This window comes from Hibiscus syriacus, unplaced genomic scaffold (genome assembly GCF_006381635.1).
Source record: "Hibiscus syriacus cultivar Baekdansim isolate YM2019G1 unplaced genomic scaffold, ASM638163v2 tig00005465_pilon, whole genome shotgun sequence".
NCBI classification, from domain to species: domain Eukaryota; kingdom Viridiplantae; phylum Streptophyta; class Magnoliopsida; order Malvales; family Malvaceae; genus Hibiscus; species Hibiscus syriacus.
Window position 1 is genome coordinate 123143 of NW_024062059.1, and position 22406 is coordinate 145548.

Below are 22406 nucleotides of genomic sequence, written 5' to 3' on the forward strand. Positions count from 1 at the left end.
TTTTTAAATAAATATAATTTTGAAAATAATAGAATTATAAATTAAATATTTTTGAATTTTTAAAATTTAAATGATATAGACAATTTATAATTAAAAAGTACCAATTTGGGCGTTGTAGGGGTGCTAATCCTTCCCTAAACGTAACCGACCACGAATCCTTGTTATTATTAAAAAGAACGAATTTTGGTTATAAACGCAGATCAGTTTAATTTTTAATTGATGTTTTTTTTAAAAACTCTTTTAAAAAATATTTTTTAGGTATTCGACTACCTGACCCAAAAGGCCGATGGCGACTCCCAAATTATTTTCAAAACCATCTATTCACATCATTTCCCGCCAAATTTAAATATATTCGTGCCCGGACGAAAACCGGTTACGACAGCTTGGCGACTCCGCTGGGGATCTGGTCAAACTTTTAAAAATCAATTATAAATTGTCTCTATTAGTCAAAATTAAAATTTATATATTTAATTTTTAATTCTTTCTTTCAAATTTTTTTATTTATTTATTATTTTATAATATTTATATGTTTTATTTACAAGTATTTTATTTCAGTATTTATTTTTATGTCAAAGGTTTGAAATTTCTCCTCACACACAACTTGCATTGCATAACATAAAGCTCTATAATTGAGTTGTCCCTTTTAAGTGGGAGTGAAAGCGACGTCTTCGTGAGAATTTATTCTCCGTGTCAGACTAGCAAGTAACTTTCGGGGTTCATATACTCTATGTTTTCGTGAGAATTTATTCTCCGTGTCCGGCATAGAGAAATGTATCCCCTCGAATTGAACTCGATCCACTTTAGTCTGTAATGGACTAGGATTGAGGGTTAGCAGCCTAAGGAGGCACTAACATGGACAATTCGGGTACCTTTACTTCTAGATCTGAAACCCTGCTATAAAAAAACCTTAGAAACTCTTCCAATCAGAAGTCATGCCAAAATTTTGTCCAAAATAGATGTACACAGGAGAAATGAATTCTGTCTTTTCTGTTAATTTATTTATTGTTTAAATTACATGTTTATTTAAATTATTTAAATTCAGAAAAGCATGTTTAAATAAAGAATATTTATGTAAAATTTCTTTATTATGTAAACTAATTTATTTTCTTTTTTGTGTGTTCTTTATTTTTCTGTTTACATTGCATCATACAGGATAAAAAACATTGATCCTTGTGTTAATTGTCTCATTGGAAAGCCTTCATCTATGGATAAAAAGTGTTCAAGTCAAGTAATTCTAAACTCAGAAGTAAGACAGTGGGCTGAAGATTTACAAAGACAAGAAGGAGACAGTCTGCAGGATGATTATGTATCTGACTTGGCCAGTTATGCTCCAGTTTCATTAAAAAGAAATGATATGCAAGATTTGCGAAGCATTTGGGAAAGTTGATTGATCCAGATAAAGTAAAAGCAATTCAAGATCTTCCACCACCCAATACAAAAAAAGAAGTTCGAGGCTTTTTGGGAAGATTAAATTATATATCTCGGTTCATTTCTCAATTAACTGACAAATGTGATCCAGTGTTCAAATTACTTCGAAAGAACAATCCTGAAGTCTGGAATGAAGAATGTCAAGAAACTTTGGATATTATTAAGAAATATTTATCCAATGCCCCCATTTTAGTATCACCAATACCTGATAGACCATTAATTCTCTACTTGACGGTCTTCGAAAATTCGATGGGATGTGTACTAGGACAGCATGATGAATCTGGAAGAAAAGAAAAGCTATTTATTATCTGAGCAAGAAATTTACCGATTGTGAAATTCGATATCCACCAATACAAAAATTATGTTGTGCTTTGGTGTGGGCTACTCGAAGACTCAGACAATATATGTTATACCATACTACTTGGTTGATATCCAAACTTGATCCTTTAAAGTTCTTAATGGAATCACCAGCTTTGACAGGCAGAATGGCTAGATGGCAGATGTTATTATCTGAGTTTGATATTGTATATGTCAACCAAAAAGCGATAAAAGGAAGTGTCATAGCTGATTTTTTGGCCAGTCGTGTATCAAATGATTATCAGCCTTTGAACTTTAATTTTCCCGATGAAGATCTGTTATGCATATCCATGAATGAAGAAGTCAAAACAATGATGCATTTGCAACTTGGAAGCTTACTTTGACGGAGCATCTAATGCTTTGGGACGAGGAATCGGGGCAGTGTTAATTTCTCCTGAAAATGTTTATTATCCCTTTACAAGTAGACTGGAGTTCTTTTGCACCAATAACATGGCGGAATATGAAGCTTGTGTCATGGGATTGAAAGCAGCTATAGAAAGAAAAATCAAATTTCTCAATATATATGGAGATTCATCGTTAGTGGTGTATCAATTGCGAGGAGAATGGGAAACAAAAGATCCAAATTATTGGAATACCGAAATTTTACACTCGAATTAGTGAAAGAATTTGAGAGAGTTACCTTCAATTATCTCCCTCGAGAAGAAAATCAAATGGCAGATGCTTTGGCTACATTAGCTGCAATGTTTCAAGCAACTAAGAAAGTTGATATGATGCCAATCAAGATGCAAGTATATGAAATTCCTGCACATTGTTATAGTGTGGAAGAAGAGGTAGATGGTAAACCATGGTATCATGATATTCGCAATATATCAAAAATCAAAGTTATCCACCAAATGCATTAGAAATTGATAAAAGAACCTTGAGAAGAATGGCTGCTGGATATTTCTTGATGGAGAGATTATGTATAGAGAAGCAATGATCAAATGCTATTGAGATGTTTAAATACCAGCGAAGCTCGAAACGTCATTGAAGAAGTACACAGTGGAATATGTGGAACACATGCAAATGGTCTTTCCATGGCCAGAAAAATAATGAGATATGGATACTATTGGGCTACCATGTACACAGATTGCATTGATTATGCAAGGAAATGTCATAAATGCCAGATATATGCAGACAAGATTCATGTACCCCCATCTCTCTACATGTAATGACAGCACCCTGGCCATTTTCTATGTGGGGAATAGATGTCATTGGAGCAATCACACTAAAAGCATCGAATGGACATTGTTTCATCCTTGTGGCAATTGATTATTTTACCAAATGGGTTGAAGCTGCTTCATACATCAAATTAAGAGGTCCACAGTCTGCAAATTCATAAAGAAAGAGATAGTTTGCCGTTATGGCCTACCAGAAAGGATCATTACAGAAATGCTCTGAACCTGAACAACAAAATGATGACCGAACTTTGGCACAGTTTAAGATCAAACATGCAAATTCAGTGGCATATCGTCCAAAGATGAATGGGGCAGTTGAAGCAGCAAATAAGAACATCAAGAGAATCATTACAAAGACTACTGAAACTTACAAAGATTGGCATGAGAAGTTACCTTTTGCTCTATACGCATACCGAACTACTGTTCGAACATCTACTGGGGCAACACCGTTTTCTTTAGTCTACGGGATGGAAGCAGTCTTACCAATTGAAGTTAAGATTCCATCACTCCGAATATTGAGAGAAATAAAATTAGATGAATCTGAATGGATCCAAGCTAGATTTGATCAATTGAACCTTATTGAAGAGAAAAGATGAAAGCTATTTGCCATGGACAGATGTATCAAAACGGATGATGAAGTCTCATGATAAGAAAGTACATCCAAGAGAATTCCAAGAGGGTGATCTAGTATTAAAAAGATCTTGCCTATACATAAGGATTTCCGTGGGAAATGGATGCCTAATTGGGAAGGGCCATACGTTGTGAAAAAGGCCTTTTCGGAGGAGCGTTGATCTTGGCAGAAATGGATGGAAAAATTCTGAAAAATCCAATAAACTCGGATTCTGTCAAGAAATATTATGCTTGAAAAAAAAAAGAAAAAAAAAAAAAGAGGGTCAAGGTGAAAACCCGCAAAGGGCATCTTGTAACCAAAGGAAGGATTGAGTTGAAAACCTGAAAAGGCGGCTCAAAGGCAGGTTGATATTGCATCCGGCAATTGAATTCTCTTAAGATTTTGGTAGTTTGGAAGAAACTTCACATCTACAAGCATTTTGACAACATTGAGATCTTCCAGACAAAAGCTTACATCATTACTCTAAATTGTGTCAATGTGATTAATTTAGAAATATGCTTATAATTTGTTGAGACATTTGAATTTTTATCATTATTATGTTTGCCAGAACTTGAATACAATTCTATCTATTTCAAGTTCAATTTATTTGAGATTCAATTTATTTTTGAAATTCAATTTATTCTTTTATATTGAATTAACATAATTTTGAAATAAATTAAAGATTTCTGAATATCACTTTATGTTAATACTTTTAAGTACATGGAATACAAAGTAGGCAAATCATCACTAGCTTAAAGCCATGAACATCAAGATTGTTACAAGTGGTGCTACCGACAACAAGGTCGAATTCGACAAATCTACTCATCAATTGCTCCAACCAATCACCATTCAGTTCTTGCACATCTGTTTTCAAAACAGTAGAAGATGATCTTTGCATTACTGATTCCAGCAAAAAGAAACAAGACATTAATATCACTAGGAAACATGTTTCTATACAGATCCTTGTATATGATTTTTAAGGAAACCTAGAAGCATTTCCACCTCATCAGGTTCAAGTGGAGTAACTTTATTCTTTCCAACCCATACTAGATTCCATTTTCAGCACTCATCAAGAACATACTTCTGGACACTCGAAGGTGGCTCATTGTCATAAGCTTCAAAAGCCTTACAGATCCTTTCTGTCAATTTGGCACTTCCTGTACATGTTTATAAACAGTTCAACTTTGTTCTTGGATCCCATGAAAGCCATCATTCTTTGTCAATAAAAAAGCATCAGCACATGAATGAAGCATGATAAGAGAAACTCTGTTGGCAGATTATGAATATAGCCTTTTTTAAGTGTAGCAGCATGGAAATGCTTCGAATCTACAAATTCTGGCTTTATATCGAATAAGTACTGTGATATCCCAGACCAAACATTAAATGGAAGATGAATTTACCAATAGCATCTTCTGGAAGTGTTCTTTGAGTCATCTGACCTGGTTTAGCAGAACAAGCATTGAATTTAGAAGATGAATTTGCCAATAGCATCTTCTGGAAGTGTTCTTTGAGTTATTTGATCTGATTATATAGAACCAAGCATTGAATTTAGAAGATGAATTTGCCAATAGCATCTTCTGGAAGTGTTCTTTGAGTTATTTGATCTGATTATATAGAACCAAGCATTGAATTTGGAAGATGAATTTGCCAATAGCATCTTCTGGAAGTGTTCTTTGAGTTATCTGATCTGGTTGGACAGAACAATCATTGAATTTGAAAGATGAATTTGCTCATAGTAAAAATAAGGATACTCAATAGCATCTTCTGGAAGGTTTCTTTGAGTTATTTGATCTGAAGAAGTGCATCAGCAGCCTTAGTCATTTGAGCAGCATATAAAATTTGCCAATTCTGCAATTAATGAATTTGGACCACACATCTCTACCTGGCTATTGAAGTTTCAGCCTTTGAGAATCCCATTTTTGTCAAGTATAACAGTTTATTCTCCTCATCAGAATCAGAATTCAAGATTTCTCGGTATTAGAAGAAGTATCGATATCTGTGAAATCATCTTGAAAGGTACTTCATAATCAGATGAGTTGTTATCAGAATCAACATGTTGCCTGAATACAAGCTTTTCAAGAGCCTATACTATTGAATTTTATTCTCAAGAGATTTTTGTGACATTATATTTATATTTGTCAAAGATGATAGATTTCTTTCATTTGAAGAAGAAAAATCTATTGGGTTTTTACAATTGAAGAAATACTCAATTCACCAATCTGAAATCAAATAACTCAACATTCATGCATCATATTTTAAGTGTTTACAAAAATAGGTGCATTTTCATTCATTTTCATCTATGTTGAATTTTTAACAGGAATTTCAAAGATTTTAGCAAAGATTTGAATCCATCATTTGATGGAACAGCTTTTCCAGAGAAGGTTCATAATGAGAAGAACTCATCTGAAGAAGGAAGAAGAAGTTCATAATGAGAAGAATTTGTTCAACCTTTTACTTGAATCCGTCATTGGATGGATTAACTTTTCCAGAGAAAGTTCATAATGAGAAGAACTCATCTGAAGAAGGAAGAAGAAGTTCATAATGAGAAGAATTTGTTCAACCTTTTACTTGAATCCGTCATTTGATGGATCAGCTTTTCCAGAGAAAGTTCATAATGAGAAGAACTCATCTGAAGAAGGAAGAAGAAGTTCATAATGAGAAGAATTTGTTCAACCTTTTACCTGAATCCATCATTTGGTGAATCATCATTGCCAGAGAAAGTTCATGAATGAAAAGAACTCATCTGAAGAAGGAAGAAGAAGTTCATAATGAGAAGAGCTTGTTCAACCTTTGTTTGATATTATCTGAAGAAGGAAGAGAAAGTTCATAATGAGAAGACTCATCAAGAGCTTATTCAACCTTTTGAATGACTCTATCACAGAAAGGAAGTCATCATCATCCCAGCAGAAAGTTCATAATAAGAAGAACTTATTTGGAGAGAGAAGAATTTACTCAATATCTCCATTATGATCAAAGTAAAGTCAAATGGATAAAAAATTTATTATCTTTTCATCTTTGCCCTATTCTGTTAACACAAGAATGGGCAAGAGGGGCAGCTGAAGATACTATTTTTTATCCATATTATTATTATATTATTATTAATATTATTATTATCATTATTAATATTATTATTATATTATTATTTTATATTATTATTATTATTATTTTTACTTATTATTAAATATATTACATATAAATTACAAACCAATTACAATTAAACCGGCCCAGTTACAAACCAACTAAAACGATCCAAATCCAACCAGAAACCCTAATATTTGGGTTTCCAGTTAGGGTTCCTAACCTAATTTGATCGCCGCTCAGCTCACAGCCGTTGGATCTGATAAGATCCAACGGTCCAGATGATGCCAGAAGGAAACCCTAGGGTTTGATACCCTAGGGCCACGCGGCGCCGCTCCAGCTTCCGCGGCTGCCGACAGCCCGCGCCTCCGCCGCTGCCACGTCCCAACCGAAGACTCCAGAAGATCATATACCAGCCGTCCATGCAAGGCTACGGGGTGAGTCACCACTGGTAGTCCGGTGACTCACCGAGGCCCCTTTCGGACCGGTCCGAGACGAACACGGTGGGGCTATAAAAGCCACCACCCACCTGCGAAAAAAAAAACCCAGGGACAGAAACAGAGAAAAAAAAACAGAGAAAATAACAACTACCACGATCCCAGTCTACAACAACAGAGCAAAAACAAAAGGAAAAAGGAAGGAAAAAAACTTACCGAGGAACCGTTGGTCATCAGAACCTTTTTGGAGCCATCGGAAAGTCAAAGGTCGAAGGTATAAACTTTAGATCTACGCATTTCAGTAGTATTTTAGGCTAAAAACCGGATCTAGCTTTAGGGAAAACCAGGCTTTAATTTGGGGTGGGATTTGTAATTTCCGGCCACGGATATGGCGGCCGGCGGTGGTATGACGGTGGCTAACGGCGGCCGGCCGGAGAGCTTCTCTCTTTTCTAGAGAGAAGCGAGAATTTCTTTCTCTCAGAAAAGAGAGAAAGGGAAGGGAGAGAGAGAGAAATGAGGCTGGCCCTTCGGGCCAGCTGGATTTTAGGCTTAAATAACCCTTCCCGAACGACGCCGTTTTGGAAAGGGCTATTCGCGTATTACGAAATAGTTAAACCCCGGCCGCAGTCCTTCGTATTTGTAAATTTTACATTTTGGTCACTAAACTGAATTTGTAATAATTTAATTTAGTCTTCGAATTTTAATTTATTCATTTTAGTCCTTTTATTAAAATATATATTTAGGATAAATGACAGATTTAATCCCTTAATTTTAATAAATAAAATTTTTATCCTAGTTCATATTTTTAATTAATTTATTATAAAATTTGAATTTTAGATAATTTTGTTTTGGTCACTAAATTAAAATAAAAAATAAAATATTTAATTAATTAGGAATTAGATTTAATTTTATTTTATTATAATTTAGTATTTATTTATATGTTTTAATTTTACTGCTTAAATACATTGTTTTAGTAATATTTTTATTTTATATGGTTAAATATTTTTATATTCATAAATATATAATAAATATAATTTTTAAATATTTATTTTTATCAAAGAAAAGGACAGTCTTAATACAACTGGATGTCCTATTCTGATATTTTAAAAAATTAAAAAATAAACAATATTATTTAAATTAATATTTATCAAATCAAAGAAAAGAGCTGTCTTAAGGCAACTAGAAGTTCTTTTCGGATATTTTTAAATATAATTTTGAAAATAAGAATTATAAATTAAATCTATTTTGAATTTTTAAAATTTAAGATGATAGACAATTTATAATTAAAAAGTACCAATTTGGGCGTTGTAGGGGTGCTAATCCTTCCCTAAACGTAACCGACCACGAATCCCTTGTTATTATTAAAAAGAACGAATTTTTGGTTATAAACGCAGATCAGTTTAATTTTTTAATTGATGTTTTTTTTAAAAACTCTTTTAAAAAATATTTTTTTAGGTATTCGACCTACCTGACCCAAAAGGCCGATGGCGACTCCCAAATTATTTTCAAAACCATCTATTCACATCAATTTTCCCGCCAAATTTAAATATATTCGTGCCCGGACGAAAACCGGTTACGACAAAGGTTACATTGTTATTGCTACTCCTTTGAAAACAAATTGATCTTTGACCTCTAAATGCTAATTTGTTCTTTCTCGTACTCATCGTCCCCATTCGATCTCAGTTTCACTCTAACTGCTGTCGACCCGACAATAGATTAGCCTTCTGTTTTGCTGGAAAAGGGTCAATAACTCAATATACTAATTTCTCTTTCGTTCAGCCATGTCAATGTTGCTTGTTGAGACTTTGCCAGTAACCTTTCTCCCATTTCTTCACTTGAAGTATTGAGCTGTTTTTCCTTCTAACAAACGCTGCAAGAGCTCGACGGTCATAAGGAGGAGGCAAGGTGCATGGATTTGTGACCGAAGGACCTTTCACCAACGATTCCATCATGAATTTCTTCTTTCGCCCTTTTTGCCCTTCTGCATGACAGGCCATTACCTCCGAGCACAACTCCCTGGAACCTTCAGGTATTCTCGGCTCGAATTTCAACAGTTTGGCATACTCATTTAACAAATGATACATATAATCATAAATGTAGTCCATCTTTAGTTGCTCCTGCATAAAACTACTGCCTGCTTTTCCGATTTCATGTGCCTGCCAAATCCGAATATCGTATCAGGTTTTAACAAAGCCCTTGCCAGAATACCAAGATCATAAAGTTCAAACATTAAAGACAACCCATACCTTCTTTTTATGATTGTTGCCCCAGTCCACAGCAAACTTAAGGGATCTGCATTTGTCATCATTTCTTATAGGCCAATAGTGCTCCACGGGCTGCTTGTTTCTCATGAAGAAATCATAGAACTGAGGTTGTACCATCAATGTAACGGAATCACAGGCCAGAATGTATTTCTCGCTAACAGACCATGCATATCCTTCAATGTATATCTTGTACCTGCAAAAACCATGAATCTGTTAAACAACCGGAAGAACAAAATTTACAAATTGATTGCCAAAATATTCACCTATACATGCATTGATCTGCAACGTTGGATTGTTTAAAACCTTGCTGGCCTTCAAGGATCCAGTCCTGCAAGCTATGCCTGTTAATTTATTTTTTTAGATAGTTTGGGTTAATTATAGGATAATATCTGTTCAGAATTTTTCTTAGCTGTTTGATTTTCACCTGGATAAACAGGCGGGCATTCCAGTCTTGTTGCTCAGTGGCATTGCACTTAAGAAGCTCCTGCCGATTCTCAGCCACGAACGGGTTTCCCTTCCAGTAAGCATATGGTTCCCTATCAATCCATTTGATCTTTTGATTTCCCTGTTCAATATCTTTCAATATGCTGTCCCATGGTTTTATAAAGATTCATATAAAATGACTAAGGAACTTGGGACAGCGCGAATTTCCAACGCATTTCAGAGTTTACAGGTGTTATCACGTGCCGTGAAAATGGTAGACCACTTTTCAGTGAACAAGGGACCCATTAGCGCCATGCAACCGAAGCTGCAAGTGCAGGCCATTAATGACATTTGGTATTTGAGTTACATCTAGAGCTGACGATTGTGTATTATACCATGCAGATGTCAACAAGCAGGGTGGGGTGAAATACTGAAATGAACGACGAAAGACGACAGGAAATTGGGTTTTGTGAATTTGTAAAAATGGAAGCTTTACCATCCCCAAAAGGACCAATCAGGGAAGACTATATCCAACGTTTCTTTGTCTCCACAGTAGCGAAACAACGGCGGTGGGGCTGTTGCATTCGGTCCTCTGTACTCCCTTGACTTGATCACCGGTCTGTCTTCGGTGTCGAACATGATTTCGAGGTCCGGTAATCTTCCGGGGTACTTTCTGAAGAGTTGCAGAATGCCCCAGATGGTGAAAACATCTCTTGTTTGAATGGCTTGTCTGTAGCTTTTAACGTAGGCTTTCCCCCCTTTGATCACCAGGTGAAACGTAGCTGTTCCGTTTGCTCTCTCCACCATGTCCCTGGTGATCCCCGAGGTTTTCCAGGGACGTAAATCTTCGTGGATCCATCTAAAATAATCCGGACAAACAGGGTTTAACGAAGGATCAATGTCTTCTGTTTGGAACGACTTCGGGTAATTCGTCGAACTGGTTTGCGTCTGGTTTTTAGTACACTTGAGTGGGATCTCAATTCTCCGTATGGGAACTTTCGGTTTTTATACACAACTATGGTATTGGTTTTCTCAGTTGAATTCTCAACAAAAACCCCAGACTGCAAAAAGAACAAAACATGAACCAAGAATCGCAGAGTCCACCATGAAGCAAGAACAAGATTTATTCATACTTACGGTGTCAATCCACGAGGAATACGTAATCAAGGCAGCCATGAGAAGAACAGTAGAGACAAGAAGAGCTGCTGTCGTTGGGGGTTTTCTCTTCAATCCAGATCTCTGCAACATGGAATCCTGAAAATGCTGCTTTGCCCTTTGATTCTCGAGTTGATAAAAACTTGCTTTTAACACTAATATATGAATTTCAGGGGAGTAATTCCGTGTTGCTGATGGCGAAGAGGAAGGGTAGTAAACAAGCTCCAAGTAAACTTTGGTAAAGATAAATATGGTTAAGGTAATGGACAAATTGAGAGCGTTATATATAAAATTCCAGCTCTCCCTAGAAAGCAATGGTGTTTTCTACTAGCGGAGGTTTTGCTTAAACGTCAGAATTGTCAGAATTGGGTTCTCCACGAGCAAATGCAGGAAATTTGATGGAGTTGGGACCATTGGAATTTATATGTACTAAATTACAAAAGCTTCTACGTTACTTTTCAGAATTCAAATAGTCGGTAAATTATGGCTTTGGTCCCCTTGTTTATCTCAAATTTAGAATCTAGTCTATCCACTTTTAGTGTCACACCATTATGACATCGTGCGCTTGCTTGTTAAGTCATATTGGTTTAGAACTTTAGATTCTTGTATAGTGAGTTTCCTATAGAAAGGACTCTTCTTTTGTAAATTCTACAGGGGAAGGGTATAAGTTTGGAAAACCTTTAATTAGATTTTCATTCTAATATTTTTAGAGTTTGTAAAATTACTATTTAATCACTACGGAGTATGTGTCCAGTATTCTCGTAAAAAATTTAAATTATCATAATTTGTTTATTGTCTCATAAAATTTTATAAGTTCGTCTCTAACATAAATTCTTCTGTCCACCTCTAAACATATGATTTGTCTAATAGTTTTAATTTGATATTCAGGTGGAAAATTATCCAATTTACCCGACCCTGGTGACCATAACTTTTACCGAATAGTAATAAGGCGACAACAACCGGTAGGCATTAGGTGGCCCAAATTTTCAATTGCTAGAAAGAAGGAAAATTTTGCAGGGTCACGTACTTGTTCTTAACAGGAAATTACACAAGGATAATTCTTTTTCCAAATCGGATTATTCCGATAACGATTCCTTAATCCATCTTCTCGGTTCGGTGTGGGAAGTTATTAAATCTGTGTATAATTTTGGTCCAAAAGACAGCAACAAGGAAATTAAATTTAATATAAAGTAAGAAAATATCAACTTTTTTAACATTAATTAAAAAGTCTAGTCGTTTTCTTCCTCTTTCTCTCTTTTTTACATTTTTTTCTTTTTTATAATTTGTGTCAATTTTATTAATCAATTCAATTTTTTTTCTTTAATTTTATTTAACTGGCGAGAAACAGGTTTTAATGATGGTTGCTGCCGGTCGATTATCTTTTTTTCTTTTTCTTTTTTTAATAAGAATAATTATATCTTTGTGACATGTTCTTTGCCTTTGTGACATGTTCTTTGCCTTTGTGACATATTTATCTATGTCTTTGTGACATGTTTTTCTCTATCTTTTGGCAGTTTACAATTTTTTTTGCCATTGTTTATAATTTGTTGTTGTTGTGTTTGTTTATCTTTTTTCTTAGGGTGTGATTTGACGTCGCCACGGCTGATCAATATGATACTTATTTGTTATTATGATAATGTCGCAACCGTCTTTCGGTTGGGCCCCGGAATTGGGCTTCGACTTGAATTGATTGGGTTGGAGTCGCCACCGACCACTTTAAATCGAATTTAGGTGGGTCGGACACCATCTTACCTGATCTGCGTTGTACCAGAAACGTGTCGGGTTCGGGAGTCGATTACGGTCAAGGAAGGATTAGCACCCTTGAACCGCCCTTTGATTGGTTATAATACGTACCCCTTCTTTGGTGACGGCTCGCTTCTCCGACGCCGCTCCGGGTGGCTTTCGGTATTCTTCCACGCAACAAAGTTTTGGACTTTGTTATTTTTACTTTCGGATTCGAAAGTCTCCGCTTTTTGGGTTTTTTGTACTGTGTTTGATTTCTGTCTTTGTTGTTTCGCGATTTACTGTCTTGTGATAATGACTCTCTGGTTTACTGTTGGCCGTTTGTGGGTCTGTGGTGGTTTGGTAATGGTTGATTGTTGGTTTTTTCTGATATGTTGAGATGGATTTCTTCTTCGTTTGTTTTCCTCGGTTCTGTGTTCTCTCCGATGATGTGTTTTACGGTTTCGTTTTTTTCCCCCTCTCGGGGGTTCTCCCCTGGTATTTATATAGCCCGTTGGGAGGCTGTTTCCGGTGATTTCTGGGACGATCCCGGATATTTCGGGGTCATGGGTTCGTGGTTGATCGGCTATCCCGGGATGGGTTAGTCCCGGGATCCCGGCCGGCCGTTTTGGTATTGACCGTTGGCCACGTGTGTCCCCTTGACTCCCCCATGCGGCGCATTGACTGACATCATTTCAGGGTTTTCCAAACCCTAAACCTAGACGGGCTGGGTCAGGCTCAAATCTGACTGAACCAGACTAGTGGACCCTTTGCTGGATTGATTATTGGACATGAACAATAAAAATAAAATTAATAAAAATAATAATAATACTAAAATAAAAAAAATGACAATTATAATAATAAAAAATATTTTTCAAAAACCTATATAATATATATTTTCAAAAATATTTTAAAATTATATATTATATATATTTTTTTAAAAATATTTTCAAACTCATAGTTTCAAAAATGTTTTGAAATTATATGTTATATGTTTTCAAAAATGACTTCAAAAACTATATAATATATATGTTTTCAAAAATGTTTTCAAAAACTATATATTATATATTTTCAAAATGTTTTTTTAAAAAAAAACATATATTATATAGTTTTCAAAATGATTTCAAACTATATAATATATATATATATATATAAAAAAAGATGGACGAAAATTAGCCCCTCTTTGTCCTTTTTCGTGGAATGAAAAAAAGGACAAAGACAAAAAGACACAAATTTTCGTTCTTTAAAGTTGAAAAATTGACTCTTGGAAGAATAACTCCCTGTCGAACCAGGTTGCGGATGACTCCTCCTTCGCGAATTCGAAATGATACGGAATTGAAACCATAGCTCGAAGTTTGAATCGGGATGTGGCTTCTTGTTGCCCAATTGTAGTCAACCTCGGTATTCTTCTCGGATTAAAGACCTTGGTTAAAATTCGACCGGAAAGTAGTTCCTTGACTCCAACATGTGATTGACAGGCCCTTGAGCTGAATAAAACCGAACTCGAAAGGTCCCCGTCGACATATGGCTTTTCTCGGCTTAAACTATGTTGCCGAAAAACAGTTTCTTGTCACTAAGGCACGGTTAACCAGGTCTTCTTCTCGACTTGAAAACCTTGATTGCAGTCGGACAGTAGTGTGATTGAGGTATCATCGAGCTGAATAGAGTCGAACTCGATGATTTTATTGACAAATAGCCCTTCTTGCCTTGAGCTATGTTGTAAATGATATGACCTCGAAGTTGAGTGTAACCGAACTCGGGGGTCTTTCTTGACGGATAACCCTTCTAGCCTTGAGTTATGCTGTAAATGATGTGCCCTCGAAGCTGAGCGTAGTCGAACTCGGGGGTCTTTGGCAGATAGCCCTTCTCGACTTAAGCTATACTGCAAATGATGTGCCTTGGAGCTGAGCGTAGTCGAACTCAAAGGTCTTTTGGTGACAGATAACCCTTCTAGCCTTGAGTTATGCTGTAAATAATGTGCCCTCGAAGCTGAGTGTAATCGAACTCGAAGGTCTTTTGGTGACAGATAACCCTTCTAGCCTTGAGTTATGCTGTAAATGATGTGCCCTCGAAGCTGAGCGTAGTCGAACTCAAAGGTCTTTTGTTAGCAGATAACCCTTCTTGACTTAAGTTATACTGCAAATGATGTGCCCTCGAAGCTGAGTGTAATCGAACTTGGGGGTCTTTGGAAGATAGCCCTTCTCGACTTAAGCTATTCTGCAAATGATGTGCCTTGGAGCTGAGCGTAGTCGAACTCGAAGGTCTTTGGCAGATAGCCCTTCTTAAGCTATTCTGCAAATGATGTGCCCTCGAAGCTGAGTGTAATCGAACTTGGGGGTCTTCTGGTGACAGATAACCCTTCTAGCCTTGAGTTATGCTGTAAATGATGTGCCCTCGAAGCTGAGCGTAGTCAAACTCGGGGGTCTTTGGCAGATAGCCCTTCTCGACTTAAGCTATACTGCAAATGATGTGCCTTGGAGCTGAGCGTAGTCGAACTCAAAGGTCTTGGTGGGCAGATAGCCCTTCTGGCCTTGAGCTAAGCTGCAAATAGTTTGTTTAAAAATGGCTTCCCTTTACGGGTCGAAAACGGTCATGATTCTTCCGGTGGTTCCCCTAAGCTGGTCTGGGAAAACCTACTGATAAATTCTGACAGCCGGATATCTTCCGTCATGGAATTGAAATCTGGCTTGAAAGTGTTAACTGAAAACATGTTGCTCATGGTGAGTTTGAACCGAACTAGATTTGATCTGAATTGGTTCCCGAACCCATCTGAAATTGGTTCTGAGATCTGTAGTTATGTAAAGTCGGTTGAGGTGTAGCTTCTTGCTGCTGAGTTACACCAACGTTCTTTAAAGGTGCTTGCAAGTCGAGTAACCTTCATCCTGAAGTCGAAGCTTGACTCTGAAAGCTGCAAAATTATGTATGCTAAAATGATGAATGTGATGCACCTAAGTATGTCTAAGATGCATGCAACATGAATGAATTATGTGTTATTCCTTGGATGGAGTCTCGTGCTTTGTCTTCCCATCTGGTCCTTGGAATCGATCGTGCCTCATTCCCTTTTCCGGGCTTTGGCTTTACAGACCTTTCATATCCGAGACTATCCTGTTTGAAAATGTTTCTCCTTTTTCTTGTTTTAGGAAGGAAAATGATAAAAATTTTGTAAAATATTGTCCGCAATTGAATCAAATTATAAACATGAGTTCAAAGAATATCAAAGAAATCAATAGCTCTTTTAATGCTTTCAGAGTTACGGCTCTTTGACAAATGTTCAAATGGGTGGGTTGACTTTAGCTTGGCCTCCTTTCTAATGTCATTTTTTTTTGAAATATCGCAACATGCTTTGGCACTTCAATTGGGTGCGGACAAAATGACGCAACTAGCATGATCACTTACTAGACCTTTTATTTCAGTCCTCTGAAATCTTCTATTTGTTCAAGATTTGTAGGCTCCTCTAACAAAGACAGTGCAAAAACATCGGTCTAAAAAAGAAATTCTTGAGTGCTCGTGTGTAGTTGACTATAACAGGTGTTCCTTAACTCCCTTAGTCCATTTTACCGAAAATTTCTTGCTTAGATAAATTTGATTTAACTTGTCATTATCTGGCTAGCTGAATCCATAAAGCCGGGGCATTTAACCAATTGCTTTAGAGGGATAGCTTAATATTATAATCACTCTTATCAAGTTAACTGAAGGGTTCATCTCATCATAGAGTCTTCAGCCTGACAAGAGCAGTGGAGCAAACACCGAATTGCCAAGTGTCCGAGCAATGTCATGGTTTGAACGTAATCTACTCATAAGGCCAGGGCTTTCAAGTTTCCTCTATAACCAATTGCCTTAGCGGAATAGCTCAGTTTTTACGGATTTAATTTCTTAAGATTGTCAAGAAGAACCTGTCATAGTCTAGGTGTTTTTAAAAGTTAAGGAATCTCATCTTTAGAGTTCAATTTTCAAGCAACTGACCTAAACTAGATTCACTTACTCGACTATTCCATCTGTGAAGATCATTATCATCACTGAACGTCTTAAATAAAAAGTATAGTAATCGTCATATGCAAACGATGCCCCATGTTGTTCGCACCTTATGAAAGGAAAAGGTTATATTGGTTAATTGCAAGAGTATGGTACGGTGTTTGAGGGTATATTCTGGGTAAGGTCAAAGTTCTTGTTATTTCGTCAAAGATCTGTAACTTTGAACCATTTACAGAGTTTCTTAATTCAGATGATATTCAAAGAAATGCAAATTTGCAAATATGATCTATTGCTTAACATCTTTTACAGTAACATAAATTTGATTAAGATGTCTTTACAAAAACTTGAGAAAAAATGGAAGAAAAACAAAGTCAAACAGAATGCCTCAAATGATGAAATGATATTCCTCACTTGGATGCCCCCAAGTTGTTGAAGTTGATCCAGTTCTGGTTACGCATCTTTTGTACAACCCTCTTGAATGCGTAACAGTTCTCAATTGTGTGCCCTGGGACTCCGCCGTGATATTCACAATATGCATTCTCGTCATACCACTTGGGGTATGGGGGCTTCATGGGTTCTACTGGATATGGTGACACCACATGAGTGTCAAGAAGTTGCTGGTAAAGCTCTTTGTAGGTCATGGGAATAGGATCGAAATGTTCCCTTTCCCTCCTGGACTCTTGTTTAGAAGTACCTAACGGTACAGCCGCAGTTGATTTTGGGCTGGAGATTATAACACCTTTGCTGGAGTGTTTGATGTTGTTAACCTCTCCATCCCTCTCCCTCATAGGAGGTTTCCTACTGGCTTCCCCATCCTTAATTTTGCCTTGCTTTATGGCTGACTCAATCATTTCTCCGACCATAACCAAGTCTGAAAAGCTTCCTGATGTGATCGCAACCAGGTGCCCGAAGTATGGAGCCTTCAGGGTCTGCACGAAGAGCTTTCGGGTTTCCTTTTCATCTAACGGTGGATGAATTTGCACAACCAAATCCCTCCATTTTTGTGCGTACTGCCTGAAACTCTCGTTATGCTTCTTTTCCATACTTTGTAGCATAACTCGATCTGGCCTTATGTCATTGATATGCTTGTATTGTTCCAGAAATGACTTGGCCAGGTCCTTCCATGTCTTGATATTTGATCGGCTTAGCTGGTTGTACCACCGAATAGCTGATCCCGACAGACTATCCTGAAAGCAGTGGATCAGGAGTTGGTCGTTTCTTCTATATCCTGTCATCTTTCGGCAGAACATGGTGATGTGAGCGGATGGACAACTGTTTCCGTCAAACTTCTCGAACTCCGGGGACTTAAATTTCGGGGGAAGAACCAAGTCCGGGACTAGACTAAGTTCCGCTGCATCGATTTCATGGTAGCCACGGTCTCCTTTGACTATATTCATTTGGTCCTCCAATTGTTTGATTTTTTCCTCCATCTTCCTCGCTTTTTCCTCTTCGTCCAAATCTGGTACATGGTAATAACCCGGATTGTTCCTAGGGTTAAATACAGAGGATAAGGGCTTTGATTTTGCAGCAGATGAGTCCCCTCGAAGTTCTGGTAGGATTTCAGGTGAGATAACCACTTGTGGGGTAGGTTGTATAGTTACCCCTTCCTGTGAACCTGCCCCGGGCGCACTGGTCTGTTGTAGGCCAACTAACTTGGCAACGATCTGATCAACCAAGGACTCTTGGTTTTTTGTGATTGTTTCCAGAGTATTTCGACTGTTCTGGTTTATCTTGTCTTCTAGTTCTTTTTGTAGTTTTACCATATTCTCCTCGATTTGTGTAATTCTGGCTTCCATCCTCTTCTTCTTTAAACGAGTGTTATGTGGATGGGGTGTGTCCAATGCTTGAGGCGGTGTATCCAGTATTTGTTCCCCTTGATGAGACATGTTTATATTAGTTAATGTGAATGCAAAGAAAATAACAAAATGCAAAGAAAATAAGAAATGCAAAATGTCTAAATATATGATGCATGAAATGTCCGAGGCATTGATCCAAAAAATGTGCTTGTTATTCTGAATAACCCTTATTGGTGACAAAAGTGTTACGTCTGAAGAGACAAAAAACTCTCTTTGATGGTACAAATCCTGTACAGCTTCTGACAAGTTGATTCGTCTTTTTCACTAGTTGAATATCCTGTCGAACCATTCCGACTCCTTTGGCTAAAATGTGCAAATAATGAGATGCTTGCCCCAAAAAAAGATCTCGAAGGATTGCATCTCCGACTTTCACTTTCTACCGAGCTTGTTTCTAACGAAAGTGTCATTGGAGCCCTCCATCGAGAGAAACTATCCGAAGCTTGCTTCTTGAATTCGTCCGTAATGGCATCCAACTCAGCTAGTGTCTCACCATCTTGTTCTTGTAGTTTTCGAAAGGAGCGACCGAGTCAGTGACCTTTTCCTCGTATTGCCCCTGCAACTTTGCCTTTGAGTATTCTTTGACCACGGTTGGACTTCTGAGTTTTTTTATCTCTTTGTATTATAACCCATTTGTCCATTAATGCAGATTATTCATGTTTAACAAACATATTTTTGGTGGATCAACACATCGTTTTAAATGATGCAAACGATGAACACAAAATAAAAGAGAACAAAAAATAAGAGGGTTAGTGAGGTAAATCAAAACAATAATAAAAATGAAAAATGCTACCCCACATGATATCTACCCCACATGCTTATTATTTCTACCCGGACATGATCTCTATCCCGCATGCTAATTTCAAACAAAACCTAACCACATGTTTGTCTAGTTCGCATGCTTTGAACAGAAAATAAAGTAGGAAATAAAACAGCCTAGGGTTTGGAATGAGGTTTTGGGGTGGGCTCTAATTCCCTGTACTCTCCCGGTTTAGGTTCTAAAAAACGGTACTCGAGTTCTCCTTGCCGGTGCCCCCTTGGCTTACCAGACCCTTAGTCCTAAACCCATCACAGGCTTGTGTGGACTAAGTTAAACTCGAGGGGACACATTCCCTTATGCCCGCACGGTGAATAAATTCACACGAAGACATAAGGTATATGAATCCCGAAGGCTACTTGCTAGGCATATGCGGTGAATAAATTCACACGAATGCGTCGCTTTCACCCCCACTTAAAAGGGTTCGGAGCTCGAGTATAGAGCCTGAAATGAAACTTTTCGAAAATCTGAAATCATTGAAAAAATGTTAGTACAACTATTTACTTGGAAAAATAATCAAAGGTAAATAATTGGAATCGAATAAATAAATTAAAATTTAAATTTACAATATTCGCATAAAAAGACAACCGAAAATTAATTCTGGCCTGACTCACTTACCGGTCCCCAGCAGAGTCGCCAAGCTGTCGCAACCGTCTTTCGGTTGGGCCCCGGAATTGGGCTTCGACTTGAATTGATTGGGTTGGAGTCGCCACCGACCACTTTAAATCGAATTTAGGTGGGTCGGACACCATCTTACCTGATCTGCGTTGTACCAGAAACGTGTCGGGTTCGGGAGTCGATTACGGTCAAGGAAGGATTAGCACCCTTGAACCGCCCTTTGATTGGTTAGAATACGTACCCCTTCTTTGGTGACGGCTCGTTTCTCCGACGCCGCTCCGGGTGGCTTTCGGTATTCTTCCACGCAACAAAGTTTTGGACTTTGTTATTTTTACTTTCGGATTCGAAAGTCTCCGCTTTTTGGGTTTTTTGTACTGTGTTTGATTTCTGTCTTTGTTGTTTCGCGATTTACTGTCTTGTGATAATGACTCTCTGGTTTACTGTTGGCCGTTTGTGGGTCTGTGGTGGTTTGGTAATGGTTGATTGTTGGTTTTTTCTGATATGTTGAGATGGATTTCTTCTTCGTTTGTTTTCCTCGGTTCTGTGTTCTCTCCGATGATGTGTTTTACGGTTTCGTTTTTTCCCCCTCTCGGGGGTTCTCCCCTGGTATTTATATAGCCCGTTGGGAGGCTGTTTCCGGTGATTTCTGGGACGATCTCGGATATTTCGGGGTCATGGGTTCGTGGTTGATCGGCTATCCCGGGATGGGTTAGTCCCGGGATCCCGGCCGGCCGTTTTGGTATTGACCGTTGGCCACGCGTGTCCCCTTGACTCCCCCATGCGGCGCATTGACTGGCATCATTTCAGGGTTTTCCAAACCCTAAACCTGGACGGGCTGGGTCAGGCTCAAATCTGACTGAACCAGACTAGTGGACCCTTTGCTGGATTGATTATTGGACATGAACAATAAAAATAAAATTAATAAAAATAATAATACTACTAAAATAAAAAAAATGACAATTATAATAATAAAAAATATATTTTTCAAAAACCTATATAATATATATTTTCAAAAATATTTTAAAATTATATATTATATATATTTTTTTAAAAATATTTTCAAACTCATAGTTTCAAAAATGTTTTGAAATTATATGTTATATGTTTTCAAAAATGACTTCAAAAACTATATAATATATATGTTTTCAAAAATGTTTTCAAAAACTATATATTATATATTTTCAAAATGTTTTTTTAAAAAAAAAACATATATTATATAGTTTTCAAAATGATTTCAAACTATATAATATATATATATATATAAATAATAAAAAAGATGGACGAAAATTAGTGTCTACAGATAATTTTCTCTGCTTTGGACCCTCGGATTGATTTGGATATACGTTTTGCGTTCGTGGATAGTTTCTGACGTCGCTTGACTCTGATTTGCGATTTGTCGGTAGTCTTTCAGTAACTTCATCCCTTTTGTGATTCGTTTATCGATGCAATCAGATTAATCATATATTTATTTTATTCAAGTTTTTTGTTAAGTTTTTTAACATTTTCATTCTTTGGTCCTTATGTGATCTAGGTGGCTAGTTTTTATTTAAATGGTGATAGGAAAATGTCATAATTATATTTTAGATTTACGGTTATGCTTGTAAATATTCATTGTAATTTTATATATTTTCTATTTTTAATAAAACTAAAGACTTTCTATAAAAAAATAATTAAAAAGTAAAAAAAAATAATTTTAATAAATCTTTATTAAATAAATTTCTTTTTATAATCAATTAAGTGTTCCTATAAATAGATACGAGATATTAGGGTTATAAGTTATCTGTATTTTTTCCTGAAATAACTTTTTACATAAAGTTTAATCATTAAAATTAAGTATTTGTATTAATTTTATCATTAAATTATCGATGTTGATTTTTTTTATAGGTCATTAAATCATTAACAATGTATGATATGATTGTTTTCTTTCTCGTTTTTTGTTTGTCGCTCATCGTCGTTTACGAAAAATTTAATATCAAATATTTGAATTAATTCTTTATGAAACTCACTTAAAACTAACGAAAATCTATCTAAAAACTTTCTAAATGTTTTATTCACTTCTTGCAATGGTCTAATAAAACTAATTTTAAGATATATTTTCCGTCTTCTCGAAAAGAATATTTTTCATTATTTAATAAAATCATTACCAAATTAGTTAATGTGTAAAAGTTGATGCTTATGTTTATCATTAAATCAATGTTCAAATGGTCATGTTACCATTTATCTGATCATTATGCAAAATGACAAGAAGTTTAAATTCAAGAATGTTAGTGGCAAAGCCATAACCTTTTATAAAAGAGTGACAAAATATTAACCGATAATTGATTGACTATAATGTAGTTTATCCTAATTTTCCTATTTTAATCTCATTTAAAAATTTATTTTGAATAATTTAGTGACTCGTAGTGTACTTAGAATTATAGAATAAGTAGGTGTTTATTTTAAAATTTAATTTTTATCGATTGTTTATTTTATTGATAATATATATCTAAAAGTT

At 36.3% G+C, this 22406-nt stretch overlaps 1 pseudogene; it reads right to left on the bottom strand.

Annotated features, from left to right (window-relative positions):
* Window positions 1–8872: 8872 nt before the first annotated feature.
* LOC120199668 lies at window positions 8873–11023 on the bottom strand (annotated as a pseudogene).
* Between the last annotated feature and the right edge of the window lie 11383 nt (window positions 11024–22406).